The 16257-nt window shown below is 47.1% G+C and overlaps 2 protein-coding genes across 19 annotated transcripts in view; one reads left to right on the top strand and one right to left on the bottom strand.

Moving 5' to 3' along the window:
- The window catches only part of GIPR (gastric inhibitory polypeptide receptor), a 309157-nt gene that overhangs the window by 203370 nt on the left and 89530 nt on the right, over nucleotides 1–16257 (bottom strand). The window contains exon 1 of one of the 16 annotated variants that reach the window (XM_068250119.1): nucleotides 2623–2684. The exons of the other annotated variants lie outside the window; for them this stretch is intronic. The gene's annotated coding sequence lies outside the window, so the exon portion shown is untranslated. Of the gene's footprint in view, nucleotides 1–2622; nucleotides 2685–16257 lie in introns of those variants that run through there. 16 annotated transcript variants of the gene reach the window in all.
- Nucleotides 1–16257, top strand: part of GPR4 (G protein-coupled receptor 4) — a 228422-nt gene that overhangs the window by 193321 nt on the left and 18844 nt on the right. The window contains exons 1-2 of one of the 3 annotated variants that reach the window (XM_068250125.1): nucleotides 1898–3548; nucleotides 12420–12614. The exons of 1 other annotated variant lie outside the window; for it this stretch is intronic. The gene's annotated coding sequence lies outside the window, so the exon portion shown is untranslated. Of the gene's footprint in view, nucleotides 1–1897; nucleotides 3549–12419; nucleotides 12615–16257 lie in introns of those variants that run through there. One more of the 3 variants, XM_068250126.1, reaches the window with a different exon arrangement.

The raw sequence follows: 16257 nt of genomic DNA, 5'->3' as shown, positions 1-16257 counted from the left end.
ACTCTGCACACCTGCGTACAACACTCTGCACACCTGCGTACAACACTCTGCACACCTGCGTACAACACTCTGCACACCTGCGTACAACACTCTGCACACCTGCTAAAACACTCTGCACACCTGCTACAACACTCTGCACACCTGCTACAACACTCTGCACACCTGTGTACACCACTACACACCTGCGTACAACACCCTGCACCCCTGCATACACTACTCCGCACACCTTCACACACCACTTCACACACCACTCCGCACACCTTCACACACCATTCCGTACACCTGAGTACAACACTCCATACACCTGCGTACCCCACTCCGCACACCTTTGTATAACACTCCGCACACCTGCGTAAACTATACCGCACACCTTCATACATCATTCCCCAGACCTGCGTACAACACTCCGCACACCTGTGTACAACACTCCGCACACCTGCATAAGCCACTCTGCACACCTATTTACAACACTCCGCACACTTGTTTACAACACTCCGCACACCTGTGTACAACACTCTGCACACCTGCGTACAACACTCCACACACCTGTGTACAACACTCTGCACACCTGCGTACACCACTCCGCACACCTTCACCCACCACTCCATACACCTGCGTACAACACTCCATACACCTGCATACCCCACTCCGCACACCATACCGTACACCTTCATACTCCACTTCCTACACCTGCGTACAACACTCCGCACACCCGCATTAGCCACTCCGCACACCTGTGTACAACACTACACATACCTGCATAAGCCCCTCTGCACACCTGTGTACAACATTCCACACACCAATGTACAACACTCCACACACCTGTGCCCAACACACCGCACTCCTGCGTATGCCAGTCCGCACACCTGTGTACAACTCTCTGCACACCTGTGTACAACACTCCACACACCAATGTACAACATTCCACACACCTGTGCCCAACACACCTTACTCCTGCGTATGCCAGTCCGCACACCTGTGTACACCACTCTGCACACCTGCGTACAACACTCCATACACCTGCAGACAACACTCCATACACCTGTGTACAACACTCTGCACACCTGCGTACAACACTCCATACACCTGTGTACACCACTCTGCACACCTGCGTACAACACTCCATACACCTGTGTACACCACTCTGCACACCTGCGTACAACACTTCGCACACCTGCGTACAACACTTCGCACACCTGCGTACAACACTTCGCACACCTGCGTACAACACTTCGCACACCTGCGTACAACACTTCGCACACCTGCGTACAACACTCCGCACACCTGCGTACACCACTCCGCACACCTGCGTACAACACTCCCCACACCTGTGTACAACACTCCGCACACCTGCGTACAACACTCCCCACACCTGTGTACAACACTTCGCACACCTGCGTACCACAAATCTGCACAACCGCATCACCCTTCCACGATCCATCCTGGTATCCCGGTAACCTGTGAGAAATGCTCAGCCATTGTCCAGATGCTCTCCTCATCTGACCCCTCTGCCAGATTTCTGGATTACAATGTGAAGTATCTGCACTGATAACCGCTCTATTCCTGTGTTACATCACACAATTGCTTGTACACTGAACAATAATAATTCTTAGAAGCAGTTCTTGTTTTATCTCCTGCTGGGAGGTGAGAATAAACTCACTGCCATATGTGAAAGAACAACCGATTCAGGACTTTCTGATTCGATTTAAAGCCATTCTGAGCAGAAAATCTGTTATAACTTAAAATACCTCCCATTGTTTGTGAACTGAGCTCTGAGTGTCAGAATTCATTGCAGCCTCACAGCTCCTGGGCTTTCGCATTGTTCTCCTCCATACATGGTTAATGTTTAGCCCAACCCCCAGGGCTCTCTCCATCTCCATACCGGCTGCAGCCCAGACACAGGACAGATCGCTCAGCTAAACTACCCTCCAGCCAGAGGACTGACCACCTTCTACTTTGCAAACTTATAGTCCAGCGAGCTGACTGACTACCATCCATTCTGCCAACTTACCCTCAAGCCTGAAGACCTCCAGCCAGAGGACAGACCACCTTGCCTGAAGACCTCCAGCCAGAGGACTGACCACCTAATCTGCCAATTTACCCTCCAGCCATAGGACTGACCACCTACTACTCTCCAAATTTATAGTCCAGCGAGACAACTGACCTTATTCCATTCTATCAACTTACCCTACAGCCTGAAGACCTCCAGCCAGAGGACAGACCACCTTGCCTGAAGACCTCCAGACAGAGGATAGACCATTTTCCACTCTGCCAACTTATCCTTCTGGCAGAGAACCTCCGGCAAGAGCACTGACCACCTTCCACTTTGTAAATTTATAATCCAGCCAAAGGACAGACCATGCTCTACTCTGCCAACTTACCTTCCAGCTAGAGGACAAACCATACTCCACCTCTGCCAACTTACCCTCCATCCAGAATTTGAAACACCAACCACCCTGCCAACTTATCCTCCAGCAAGAGGACTGACCACCTTCCACTCTGCCAACTCATCTTCCAGCAAAAAGGACTGACCGCCTTCTACTTTGACAACTTACCCTCCAGCCAGAGAAATGACCACCTTCTACTCTGAAAAATTATAGTCCATCCAGTCTGCCAACTTACCCTCCACCCTGAGGAGAGACGACCTCACACTGACCACCTTACATGCTGTAAGCTTACCCTCCAGCAAGAGGACAAACCATACTTCCACTCTGCCAATTTATAGTCCACCCAGAGGCTGAACCACCTTTCACTCTGCCAACTTGCCCTCCACTTAAAGGAATGATCACCCTACACTTTCCTAACTTACTTACCACCCAGAAGATTGACTACTCTCCACTCTAGGACAGACCACTCCTCTATAGTAACTTACACTGTATCTAGAGGACCCTCCACTCTAATAATTTACCCTCTACCAAGAGAGAGGGCTGAGCACTCTTTACTCTGCCAACCTACCCTCCAACAGGGCTCTACACCTTCCACTCTGCCAACCTACCCTCCTACAGGGCTGAGCCCTCTTCACTCTGCCAACCTACCCTGCAACAGGGCTGCACACCTTCAACTCTGCCAACCAACCCTCCTACAGGGCTGAGCACTCTTCACTCTGCCAACTTACTCAAAAGCCAGAGAAGGGACCACCCTCTACACTGTCTACCTACCCTCCAACCAGAAGATGGATCAACATCCACACTGCTAGCTTACGCTGTAGACAGTGGACTGACCACCCTTTACTCTTCCAATTTGCCCTCCAGCTACACGGCAGACTACTCTCTACTTTGTCAACTTACCCTTCGGCCAAAGTACTGACCTCCTAAATACCCTCAAGCCAGCGGATTGATCACCTGTCTCTCTGCAATCGTACCCTCCAGCCAGAACCCTCACGTGTGCAGTCCAGGCACGTCTCGCACTGATTGGATGTGTACCAGCACACCTATTACTTGCCTCTGATCCAGAGTGTGCAGGAGATTGGATAATACTCTCCGAACTCTGACTGCAGGGAGCCTGAAGAAGAGGATATTTCAGAGGTCACAGATAGATCTCCAGAGAAGGTAAGTCTATGACACCATCATGGCTTCACAACATGGAGACCCTTAAAGTCGCTAAATAAATGTGGTGGGGAGGAAGGGTCTTATCAAACACCCACAAACCTTGCATTCTGCTTTCTCATATCCACCTACCCCCTACTTGTCACTGGGAATTGTATAATAGAAAAGTATAGCGTAATAACACCGCTGTCAACTATCATTATTTAAACTACAATCCCCATTTCTGATCTAGTATTATTTAATAGAAGAACTTGAGTAAAGGTACGTACACATAGGGCGCTAGTCTAGTTTAGGGGACCCAGTAGGAAACCTCATAAGGGATAGTTCTCCAATCAGAGTACCCTCTACAGCACAAAGCATTGTGATTGGCCAAACAGTGTGTGCGTGGTTTACTACAACCTATTGGAAACCTAGCAGTTCGAGAGGGTGCCGTCCACCCAATCAGGGTAGCTGAATTTCCATATGAGGTTTCCTGCTGGGTCCCCTAAAATAGACTAGCGCTCACACATGCGATAATTGTTGGCCGAAACAGCCGATAACAACTGTTTCAGACAACAATCATCCTGTGTGTACAATGACCACTGATCGATCCTGCTCGGGTGTCACGGTTGTTAAGGATTCGTATAGCTGGATCCTTAACGACCCCCGACCAGGTCTGGTCCCCAATGCAAGTCCCGCTCAGCCCCACAGAAATCCACTCTCTCATGCACTGATCGTCATCCCTTTGCCCCTCTCCATAGCAACAGAAAGCATTGCTGGCCTGAAGGCTAGCGAAGTATGCGTACAGCATCAGTCCCCAAGTCGCCCAAGAGATAGTTTCTTAATCCCCGATGGGCAACCATTATCACATGTGTGTTCTGTCTTAGCTTAAGAGAATGAGTAGATAGCAACAGTCACATTGCCCATCTCTTATCCAGCACTGTAGAATAGTAGAGTGTAAAGTATTAAAGAATAACCACATTCTCCTAGTAAAGCTGCTCTGTACCTTCATCAATGTCTATCGAACACACCCCAGTTTTTTTCACCAAGCATTGTTTAAGGCTTAGTTCAAACTGCAAAACCCAATCACAACAACATTCTCCCAATAGCAACACTGCCTGCACTCTATTCCCAAAACTCGCCATCCTATGTGTACATGCAAATCGGAAGCCCACCCTCTGATGCCTAACCGTAACCGCCCCATAAACCCCCCAACGCCTAACCTCAACACCCCCCAATATCTAACCTTACCCCCCAATGTCTAACCTTAAAGCCCCCACCCCCTGATGCCTATCCTTAACCACCCACGCCCCAATGCCTGATTTTAACCCTCCCAACCCCCCTCCCACACCTTGAATGCCTAACTCTTAAAGATCCCCCATTGACACATAACCTTAAAAAACTCCCCTGTAACGCCTTAACACCCCCCACCCACTGATGCCCAACCTTAAAAGACTCTCCCACTGACACCTGACCTTAAAACACCCCCACAGCGATGTCTAACCTTAACTGCCCTCCGACCGCAAGCCCGCCACAATACACTGAGAATATTGGACCTCTGAGGACAGCGGCATTCTCCTTATAACACTATCACCATCACTTCGTACTCCTCTGCTGTACTATGCTGATCGGAGACCATGGGTGTATGGTACAAAGTGAGGGAAATGTAGTGTCATGTAATAAAGAGACTGTGACCATCAGTTCGTACTCCTCTGCTGTACTATGCTGATCAGAGACCATGGGTGTATGGTACAGTGTGAGGGAAATGTAGTGTCATGTAATAAAGAGACTATCCCCATCACTTCATACTCCTCTGCTGTACTATGCTGATCAGAGGCCATGGGTGTATGGTACAAAGTGAGGGAAATGTAGGGTCATGTAATAAAGAGACTGTGACCATCACTTCGTACTCCTCTGCTGTACTATGCTGATCGGAGACCATGGGTGTATGGTACAAAGTGAAGGAAATGTAGTGTCATGTAATAAAGAGACTATCCCCATCACTTCATACTCCTCTGCTGTACTATGCTGATCGGAGACCATGGGTGTATGGTACAAAGTGAGGGAAATGTAGTGTCATGTAATAAAGAGACTATCACCATCAGTTCGTACTCCTCTGCTGTACTATGCTGATCAGAGGCCATGGGTGTATGGTACAAAGTGAGGGAAATGTAGTGTCATGTAATAAAGAGACTATCACCATCACTTCGTACTCCTCTGCTATACTATGCTGATCAGAGGCCATGGGTGTATGGTACAAAGTGAGGGAAATGTAGCGTCATGTAATAAAGAGACTATCACCATCACTTCGTACTCCTCTGCTGTACTATGCTGATCGGAGACCATGGGTGTATGGTACAAAGTGAGGGAAATATAGTGTCATGTAATAAAGAGACTGTGACCATCACTTCGTACTCCTCTGCTGTACTATGCTGATCGGAGACCATGGGTGTATGGTACAAAGTGAGGGAAATGTAGTGTCATGTAATAAAGAGACTGTGACCATCACTTCGTACTCCTCTGCTGTACTATGCTGATCGGAGACCATGGGTGTATGGTACAGTGTGAGGGAAATGTTGTGTCATGTAATAAAGAGACTGTGACCATCACTTCGTACTCCTCTGCTGTACTATGCTGATCAGAGGCCATGGGTGTATGGTACAAAGTGAGGGAAATATAGTGTCATGTAATAAACAGACTGTGACCATCACTTCGTACTCCTCTGCTGTACTATGCTGATCGGAGGCCATGGGTGTATGGTACAAAGTGAGGGAAATGTAGTGCCATGTAATAAAAAGACTATCACCATCACTTCGTACTCCTCTGCTGTACTATGCTGATCGGAGACCATGGGTGTATGGTACAAAGTGAGGGAAATATAGTGTCATGTAATAAAGAGACTGTGACCATCACTTCGTACTCCTCTGCTGTACTATGCTGATCGGAGACCATGGGTGTATGGTACAAAGTGAGGGAAATATAGTGTCATGTAATAAAGAGACTGTGACCATCACTTCGTACTCCTCTGCTGTACTATGCTGATCGGAGACCATGGGTGTATGGTACAAAGTGAGGGAAATGTAGTGTCATGTAATAAAGAGACTGTGACCATCACTTCGTACTCCTCTGCTGTACTATGCTGATCGGAGACCATGGGTGTATGGTACAGTGTGAGGGAAATGTTGTGTCATGTAATAAAGAGACTGTGACCATCACTTCGTACTCCTCTGCTGTACTATGCTGATCAGAGGCCATGGGTGTATGGTACAAAGTGAGGGAAATATAGTGTCATGTAATAAAGAGACTGTGACCATCACTTCGTACTCCTCTGCTGTACTATGCTGATCGGAGGCCATGGGTGTATGGTACAAAGTGAGGGAAATGTAGTGCCATGTAATAAAAAGACTATCACCATCAGTTCGTACTCCTCTGCTGTACTATGCTGATCGGAGGCCATGGGTGTATGGTACAAAGTGAGGGAAATGTAGTGCCATGTAATAAAGAGACTGTGACCATCACTTCGTACTCCTCTGCTGTACTATGCTGATCGGAGACCATGGGTGTATGGTACAAAGTGAGGGAAATATAGTGTCATGTAATAAAGAGACTGTGACCATCACTTCGTACTCCTCTGCTGTACTATGCTGATCAGAGGCCATGGGTGTATGGTACAAAGTGAGGGAAATGTAGGGTCATGTAATAAAGAGACTATCCCCATCACTTCGTACTCCTCTGCTGTACTATGCTGATCAGAGACCATGGGTGTATGGTACAAAGTAAAGTAAATGTAGTGTCATGTAATAAAGAGACTATCCCCATCACTTCATACTCCTCTGCTGTACTATGCTGATCAGAGGCCATGGGTGTATGGTACAAAGTGAGGGAAATGTAGCGTCATGTAATAAAGAGACTATCCCCATCACTTCGTACTCCTCTGCTGTACTATGCTGATCAGAGGCCATGGGTGTATGGTACAAAGTGAGGGAAATGTAGTGTCATGTAATAAAGAGACTGTGACCATCACTTCGTACTCCTCTGCTGTACTATGCTGATCGGAGACCATGGGTGTATGGTACAAAGTGAGGGAAATGTAGTGTCATGTAATAAAGAGACTGTGACCATCACTTCGTACTCCTCTGCTATACTATGCTGATCAGAGGCCATGGGTGTATGGTACAAAGTGAGGGAAATGTAGGGTCATGTAATAAAGAGACTGTGACCATCACTTCGTACTCCTCTGCTGTACTATGCTGATCGGAGACCATGGGTGTATGGTACAGTGTGAGGGAAATGTTGTGTCATGTAATAAAGAGACTGTGACCATCACTTCGTACTCCTCTGCTGTACTATGCTGATCGGAGACCATGGGTGTATGGTACAAAGTGAGGGAAATGTAGTGTCATGTAATAAAGAGACTATCCCCATCACTTCGTACTCCTCTGCTGTACTATGGTGATCGGAGACCATGGGTGTATGGTACAAAGTGAGGGAAATATAGTGTCATGTAATAAAGAGACTATGACCATCAGTTCTGCTGTGTTCCATTTCAAAAATATATTCAAGAAAATAAATTGTATGGTCACTGAAAACAAATATAATAAAGCGACAGAAAAACGCTGGCTGGCTACAGACATACAGTTCACGGCCTACTTCTGGTAGGCTATCCGGGTATCCGCGTTGACGTGCGTTATACGAGAGCTCGCTCTGTACTGTGCCGTTTATGGTTTTTTTTATATATATTTTAGCAAAAATCAAGAACTTATTACAAAATGATTTTCTAAAGCATTTTCACTCGTAAGTCAAACTTTTCATAATTTTTCGAAAAATGTAAAGAGGAACTCCAGTGAAAGTAATGTAATAAAAAAAAGTGCTTCATTTTTACAATAATTATGTATAAATGATTTAATCAGTGTTTGCCCATTGTAAAATCTTTCCTCTCCCTGATTTACATTCTGAAATTTATCACATGGTGACATTTTTACTGCTGGCAGGTGATGTCAGTGGAAAGAGATGCTGCTTGCATTTTTGGCAGTTGGACCCAGCTGTAAACAGCTGTTATTTCCCACAATGCAATGAGGTTCACAGACAGGAAACTGTCAGGGCCATGGTCCTGACATCCTACTGTGGGCGGGTTTTCACCACAATATCAGCCATACAGCGCCCCCTGATGAACCGTTTGTGAAAAGGAATAGATTTCTCATGGGAAAGGGGGTATCAGCTACTGATTGGGATGAAGTTGAATTCTTGGTCACGGTTTCTCTTTAAGGTAAACATGAGATGAAATAAAAGGAAGAATTCATACATACTTGGGGCTTCCTCCAGCCCCCTTGGGGGGGGGGTGTCCTTGCTGTCCTCCTCTGCCTTCTGGATCCTCTGCAAAACTCCTGGCAACTTCGCAGCAGGTGCAGAATGGCCGCGCATGCGCCCTATATCTCTACCGTAGTCGGGAGCGTTCTGCGTATGCACAGTACTACTGCACAGGCTCAGAACGCTCCCGACCACAGAAACGAGATGGGGGAGTGCGCACAGCCGCACTGCGCTGACTGCCTGAAGTTACCGGGAGGATTGTGGAGGATCCAGGAGTCGGAGGACGGGGCGAGGGAATGATTAGGCTGAAGGGGGTGGAGGAAGCCCCAGGTATGTTTGAATTTTTCCTTTTATTTCATATCAGGTTCCCTTTAAGTGAAAAAATATCACTGGTGACCATCCTCTCACACTCTTCACTCATCTGTTATACAATGCTGGGTCAGTGGCTGAGGATGTATGGTACAGGGTATGGTATTATTTTATTTATATAGCCACAATATCTTCATAGCACTGTACATAGTACAAAAACATACCATAATAAGGAGCATATATGCATACGCCGCTCAACACATTGTACACAAGTAAAGCAAAAAGTTTGCCTTCTTAAAACAGAAGGAATTTGCAAAAATTCAGGTTGGAGTGAGCATACGATGTTTCCCACAATGCATTACTGCTGAATATGCAAATCATCCCTGTAAGCTAGCCACACCCCTAGAACCACTGGAATGCAATAATGTGTCAGCTTGTTTATTGTACAGAGCCACAATAATCCAACAAGCATACAGACTGTTTCAGATTGGTTAATACTCATCAGTGCATGGCACGGATTAATGTGTCTCTATGGGGTAGGACTTGAATCACCCAGATTTACAGATTACCCAGAAAGCTCATGGTGAACCAGACCTCCTAGGAGTGTGTAAGGGGCTACAAAGGACCAAAAATCCCTCTCACTAAAATGTTATGCAAAAGAAAAGTTTACATTAGTAAGTATTACTAAAATTTTACCAAAACTAAACCTAATCCTACTCTCACACAGAACCCTCCCTGTACCTATCCCTAACCTTAAGACCCCCCTGGTGGTGCCTAACCCTAACCAACCCCTGGTGGTGCCTAACCCTAAGAGCCCCCTGGTGATGCCTAACCCTAATTAACCCCCTGGTGGTGCCTAACCCTAACCACCCCCCTGGTGGTGTCTAACCCTAAGACCCCCCTGGTGGTGCCTAACCCTAACCACCCCCCTGGTGGTGTATATTGTACTGTAACTATACCTAACCCTACTCCCACACAGAACCCTCCCTGAACCTATCCCTAACCCCTAGACCCCCCTGGTGGTGCCTAACCCTAAGACCCCCCCTGGTGGTGCCTAACCCTAACCACCCCCCTGGTGGTGCCTAATCATAACCACCCCCCTGGTGGTGCCTAATCCTAACCACCCCCCTGGTGGTGCCCAATCCTAACCACCCCCCTGGTGGTGCCTAACCCTAAGACCCCCCTGGTGGTGCCTAACCCTAACCACCCTCCTGGTAGTGTATATTGTACTGTAACTATACCTAACCCTAGTCTCACACAGAACCCTCCCTGTACCTATCTTTAACCCCTAGACCCCCCTGGTGGTGCCTAACCCTAAGACCCCTCCTGGTGGTGCCTAACCCTAACCACCCCCATGATGGTGCCTAACCCTAAGACCCCCCTGGTGGTGCCTAACCCTAAGACCCCCCTGGTGGTGCCTGACCCTACCCACCCCCCTGGTGGTGCCTAACCCTAACCACCCCCCTTACTGATCGCTTTATTATGTGAATAATAATGTTTTACAAATAGTGACTGTAAAAAATATATTGCAATTTACGTTACGTACTAATCGCTTTTGTGAATAATAATGTTTTACAAACATTAAGGGATAAAATGTTAAATAATTTTATTGTGTGGATAATAATGTTTTACAAACAGTAAGGGATAACACTTTAAATAATGTTTTAGTTAAATACAATAAATATGTTTAGTATTTTTATAAACGTTATTCGTCACGGGCGCATTTTCTAAACTTAAATCATCACAAGCACCGTTATAAAACATTAAAAATCTCCGGGCGCCGTTTGTAAAACGTTAATAATCTCCGGCGCCCTTTTTTCCTGTTCAGCGCCCATTAAACGATATTTATTATGGGAGTGAATGGCGGCGCCCTTTTTGTCCACTAGCTGCCGGCGCCCTTTTTTTCCTGTTACCTCCCATCACTGTATACCTTTAACCCCCACCTGTCTCTGGTTTAGCTATGTATGATAAAATACTCATGTTATTGTATATTTATATAGCACTGACATATTCCACAGCACTTAGAGTACATCGTCATGTCACTGACTGTCCTAAGAGGGGCTCACAATCTAATCTTACCATAGTCATATGTCCCAAGTATAGTAAGGCCAACTTGGGGGGCATCTAGTTAAAAGTAACTTGAGGTGAAAGACATGGAAGCTGCCATTTTTTTCCTTTTTAACCTCCTTGCCGGTTATCCCGAGCTCAGCTCGGGGTAACCTGCGCAGGAGGATTTCTCAGGCGCCGCTGGGCCGATTTGCATAATTTTTTTTTCCTACACGCAGCTAGCACTTTGCTAGCTGCGTGTAGTACGCGATTGCCGCCGCTCGCCGCCGATTCGCCGCTACCCGCCGCGCCAAGCCCCCCCCTCCGCCCCAGACCCCTGCGCAGCCTGGCCAATCAGTGCCAGGCAGCGCTGAGGGGCGGTTCAGGATTCCCTGTGATGTCCCGACGTCCATGACGTCGGTGACGTCATCCCGCCCCGTCGCCATGGCGACCGGGGAAGCCCTCAACGGGATTTCCTGCATACTCTGATCGCCGAAGGCGATCTGAGTGGGTGGGGGGATGCCACTGCTCAGCGGCTATCATGTAGCGAGCCCTGGGCTCGCTACATGATTTAAAAAATTTTTTTTTTAAAAAAAGTGCGGCGCTGCCTCCTTGCCGGATTTTTTAGACCGGCAAGGAGGTTAAACAATACCAGTCGCCTGGCAGTCCTTCTCATCTTTCTGATCAATTGTGTTTGAATCACACACCTGAAACAAGTATGTGGTAAACCTAGTCACACTTCAGTTAGAAACACCTGACCTGCTGCATGCTTGTTCAGGGGCTATGGCTGAATGTATTAGAGGCAATGGATAAGCAGGACAGCCAGGCAGTTTGCATTGTTTAAGGCCCCTTGCGCACTGCGTCGCACCGTGGTACGCTTCCCCGCCGCATCCCCGCCACAAGGGCCACGCAAGCCTATGGAGACTTGTCATAATCCCTTCAATGAAAGCTGAAAATAGTATGGTTGTTCTCCATTAGTAATCTCCTGTGTGCAGAGGTAAAATTATATTGTCAGATCAATAACAGCACTGTGGGATGGCACTGGTCTGTTTCGTGCTTCATCAAGTCCATTATCAAGCATTCAAAGTGCAAATTAATGGAGGGGAGTGCACCAAAAGTCATAAATACCCGGCTAGAGGGGCTACTGACAAAGGATGGACACACTCCATTCTCATTACTAGTATTGCAGTCAACATGTCCACCAACACTGATCATACCTCTTTTATTATGTAGGGGTGCACCTTAGCTACTTCCGCAGGACCCAGGAAGTGGCTTGGAGTGTAACGAGTGGACGAGGAACTTGGAGCGGCTGTGCGCGCGGCAGCCGTCCTGCGGGCAACACGCTCTATCGAAGAAGCCCACCAGTGGCCAACGATGCGGGGGAGAGCCCGTTAAAAAACTCAAGCTGGATTTTATATGCGGAAATTTGTAAGTGCAATACATTTTACTAAGTTTTTATGTGGAAACAATATCACACTATGTGGAGTTTTTATTTGGAGGTAACAACTGACCATTGTATCTGAGAGCAAGCCATAAGGACTGCAGTGTCGGGGGGACCTACAACCATAGATCGCAGTGGTCGGGGGTGACCCAGGAATAACCCCAGTGCCTAACTAAGACCAAACTGGTGGTCTTAGTAAAGGGCGAGTCCCTTTCCATATCCGGGTGTGGTGGAGGTGTAGAAAGCCAGAAGTCCATTAAAGTGGAATGAACACTACATGCTGTTTACCTTGAGACTGTACTAGAGGGCACTGGCGTAACAGTAGGGCCTGCAGCCCCTGCTCCTGCGGGGGGGGGGGGGGGGGGCGGGCCCCGCTCGGGCCGTTTTGTGGGGGTTGGAGGGGACGCAGCATGAGGGGAAAACCATGGCCACATTCGGTGGGGAGGGGGAACGTTTCCCCCCCCCCTCCCTCACCTCGGGGCTCTCCCCTCTGCGCTCCCCTCCAGCTTAAATTAGAGTTTGGGCAGCAGATAGATACATACCTTCTGTGCGCTCCAGCGTGCGTTCCTCTCTCTAGCCTCTGATGTATAAACAGGAAGTCGCGTCAGACTAGAGAGAGGAACGCACGCTGGAGCGCATGGAAGGTATGTATCTGTCTGCTGCCCACCGCTGCCCGGACTCTAATTTGAGCTGGAGAGGAGCGCAGAGGGGAGAGCCCCGAGGTAAGGGAGGGGGGGAAAGTCCCCCCCCCCCCCACACCGATGTGCCACCAAGCTCTCCTCTCATGCTGCGACCCCTCCAGCCCCCCAAAACGGCCCCGAGCGGGCCCGGGGGGGGGGGGGGGGGCCCTCAGAAATTCTGCAGGGGGGCCCTAGTTACGCCCCAGCTAGAGGGTTTGTACCCTGTAATAATAGGACTGTGTCCTCCTATTGTACTTGTTTGCTTATGATATCAGCGCACTGCCTATAGATAATTCATTGTTTTATATATTTTGCGCACCAAAGCAATATTCTTTATCATTGCCAACTAAGTCGCAGACAATCCGAGGTTTTGATTACCTCTGAAGGTCCACACCGTGCTTAGTGTTTTAGTGCAGCTGCCATGTTTAATGTGGGCAAGTATAACATAGCATAAAATGTAGCAAACCAGAGGGTCTTTAATGTGAATGGTGGTTTTCCAACCTACCCACCAGGTTGGTCTGTCCATGCATGGAAGCTTCCTGCCCCAATCACATAAGTAAATCTCCCATTTAGTGACGATAAGGTTCTACTTGAAACCAAGATGGCGGCTAGAGTCACGGCTGATGTTATTGCTAAATATGGAATTGGGGACACTGCAACCAGGTCTTAACATTAGTTTAGTGGCAGTTGATTGGCCGATTGAATAGCATTCGTAGAGGCTCATCTATCAAGACTGTGTGTTAAGACAGTTATGGGTTAAAGAACTCCAACAAGGACCGGCACCACTCCAGTGTGTTTATAGCTCAAATACTTTAATGATACATTTGTATTTGAGCTATAAACACACTGGAGTGGTGCCGGTCCTTGTTGGAGTTCATTATTGCGACCCCTTGGTACTGGGGTGGGACCGTGGCACACTTTTTTTCATTTTTTATTTCTTCGGTGCTCCTGGAATCACCTTTGCACAAGTTATGGGTTAAAGCACACCTGAAATAAGAGGAATATGGAGACTGCCATATTTATTTCCTGTAAAAAAAATACCAATTGCCTGGCAGTCTGGCTGATCCCTTTGGCTGCAGTAGAGTCTGAATCACACACCTGAAACAAGCATGCAGCTAATATACTCGTGTATAAGCCTAATTTTTCAGCACAAAAAAAATGTGCTGAAAAGTTAACCCCTTGGCTTATTCGTGAGTCAGTGGAGTAGGATGGATGGTTGAGTAGGTTTTGTAAGAGGAGCATAAGGATTGTGCACTAGTGATCCTACTCTTGCCAGCTGGCTCCCTGCTGTGTCCGTGCCCCGCATCCCCTGCAGCATGGTGTGTAGAGTGTGTTGCTCGAGACTACCTGTGTCCCCCGGCTTGTGGAACGGGGTGTGCAATCAATGTGTCAGCTGTGTAATGATTGGGAATTCTTCCTGTGTGACAATCACTGTGTCTCATATCTATGACGTCATCTAGTGGCGTCTTGAGACAGAGCTGTATCTTCCTTGGGGCACATCTGGCTACTGTGAAGGGGGTTATACTGGGGAAGGGGGCTTATACGTGAGTCAATCATTTTTCCTGGTTTTTGAGGGAAAGTGGGTGCCTCGGCTTATACGCGGGACAGCTTATATGCAAGTACATGCTTGTTCAGGGCCTATAGCTAAAAGAATTTGAGGCAGAGGATCAGCAGAACAGCTAGGCAATGTGTATTGTTTTAAAGGAAATACATATAGCAGCCTTCATATCCCTGGGGGATGGGGGAGCCTCAATTAGACTGGATCACAACAATCAGGACCCTCATATTGGATGAACTATGGAGTGGGACATCAGCGAAAACCTTTAAGGCTAATACACAGGTACCAACAATCTATCCAACTATCTTCCGAACTTGTCTGTTGGAAGATAAGTTGTGTGTGTGTGTGTGTACGGCTGAAAAACAACCAGATGACCAACTAATAACAGGTTGTTTGCCAAATCCAGCCAGTGGATCAATCTGCCCAACTATCACGCAGGTTGGAATGTGTGTACAAGTATTTTGGACAACTTTGTTGTTTTTGAATGTGAACATGTTGTTCAGTTTATTGTTTAGCTTGCATGCATGGTATTTAAGTGAGTTGGTTGTTTAGTTGGGTGGCGTGTGTGTACGTACTTGTCTGGTAAACTTGTTGTACGGTTGGTCATGCTGTGCGGTTGGTTGTGCATTAAGTTGGACGTTTGTATGAGCCTTTTGTTCTGTCTGGTCTCTGTATAATATGTAATGTTTTTTTCAGTATATCTTTCAAGGAATTAGCATTTTTAGTACACACAACCACAGCACATATGTATAGACATTAGAGGTGACCTTGATGAGGAACACTTAGTGATATGACTGGCATCATATGATCTGTACCGAGCTGTGTAATGTGTATTATATAATGTAGATCACAGATTGTGGGAGGACATTAGAGGTGACTGTAATGAGAGTCATTTAGTTGTGTGACTGGCTTTATTTACTCTCTACAGAACTGTTTAATGTGTTTTGTATAATATAGGGCATAGACTGTGGGAGGACAGTTAGTAGTGTGACTGGCTCTATTTGCTATGCACAGAGCTGTATAATGTGTATATATATATATATATATATATAATATAGAGCTGTATAATGTGTAATATATAATATAGCCTATAGACTGTGGTAGGACATTAAATGTGACCCCTCTGAGGGGCAGTTAGTGGTGTGACTGGCTCTATGTACTCTGTACTGGGCTGTATAATGTGTAATATATAATATAGAGCATAGACTGTGGTAGGACATTAGATGTGACCCCTTTGAGGGGCAGTTAGTGGTGTGACTGGCTCTATGTACTCTGTACTGGGCTGTATAATGTGTAATATATAATATAGAGCATAGACTGTGGTAGGACATTAGATGTGACCCCTCTGAGGGGCAGTTAGTGGTGTGACTGGCTCTATGTACTCTGTACTGG

This window comes from Hyperolius riggenbachi, chromosome 8 (genome assembly GCF_040937935.1).
Source record: "Hyperolius riggenbachi isolate aHypRig1 chromosome 8, aHypRig1.pri, whole genome shotgun sequence".
Lineage (NCBI taxonomy): Eukaryota > Metazoa > Chordata > Amphibia > Anura > Hyperoliidae > Hyperolius > Hyperolius riggenbachi.
The sequence above is the reverse complement of the archived record's forward strand: the minus strand, read 5'-3'. Positions and strand labels throughout refer to the sequence as shown.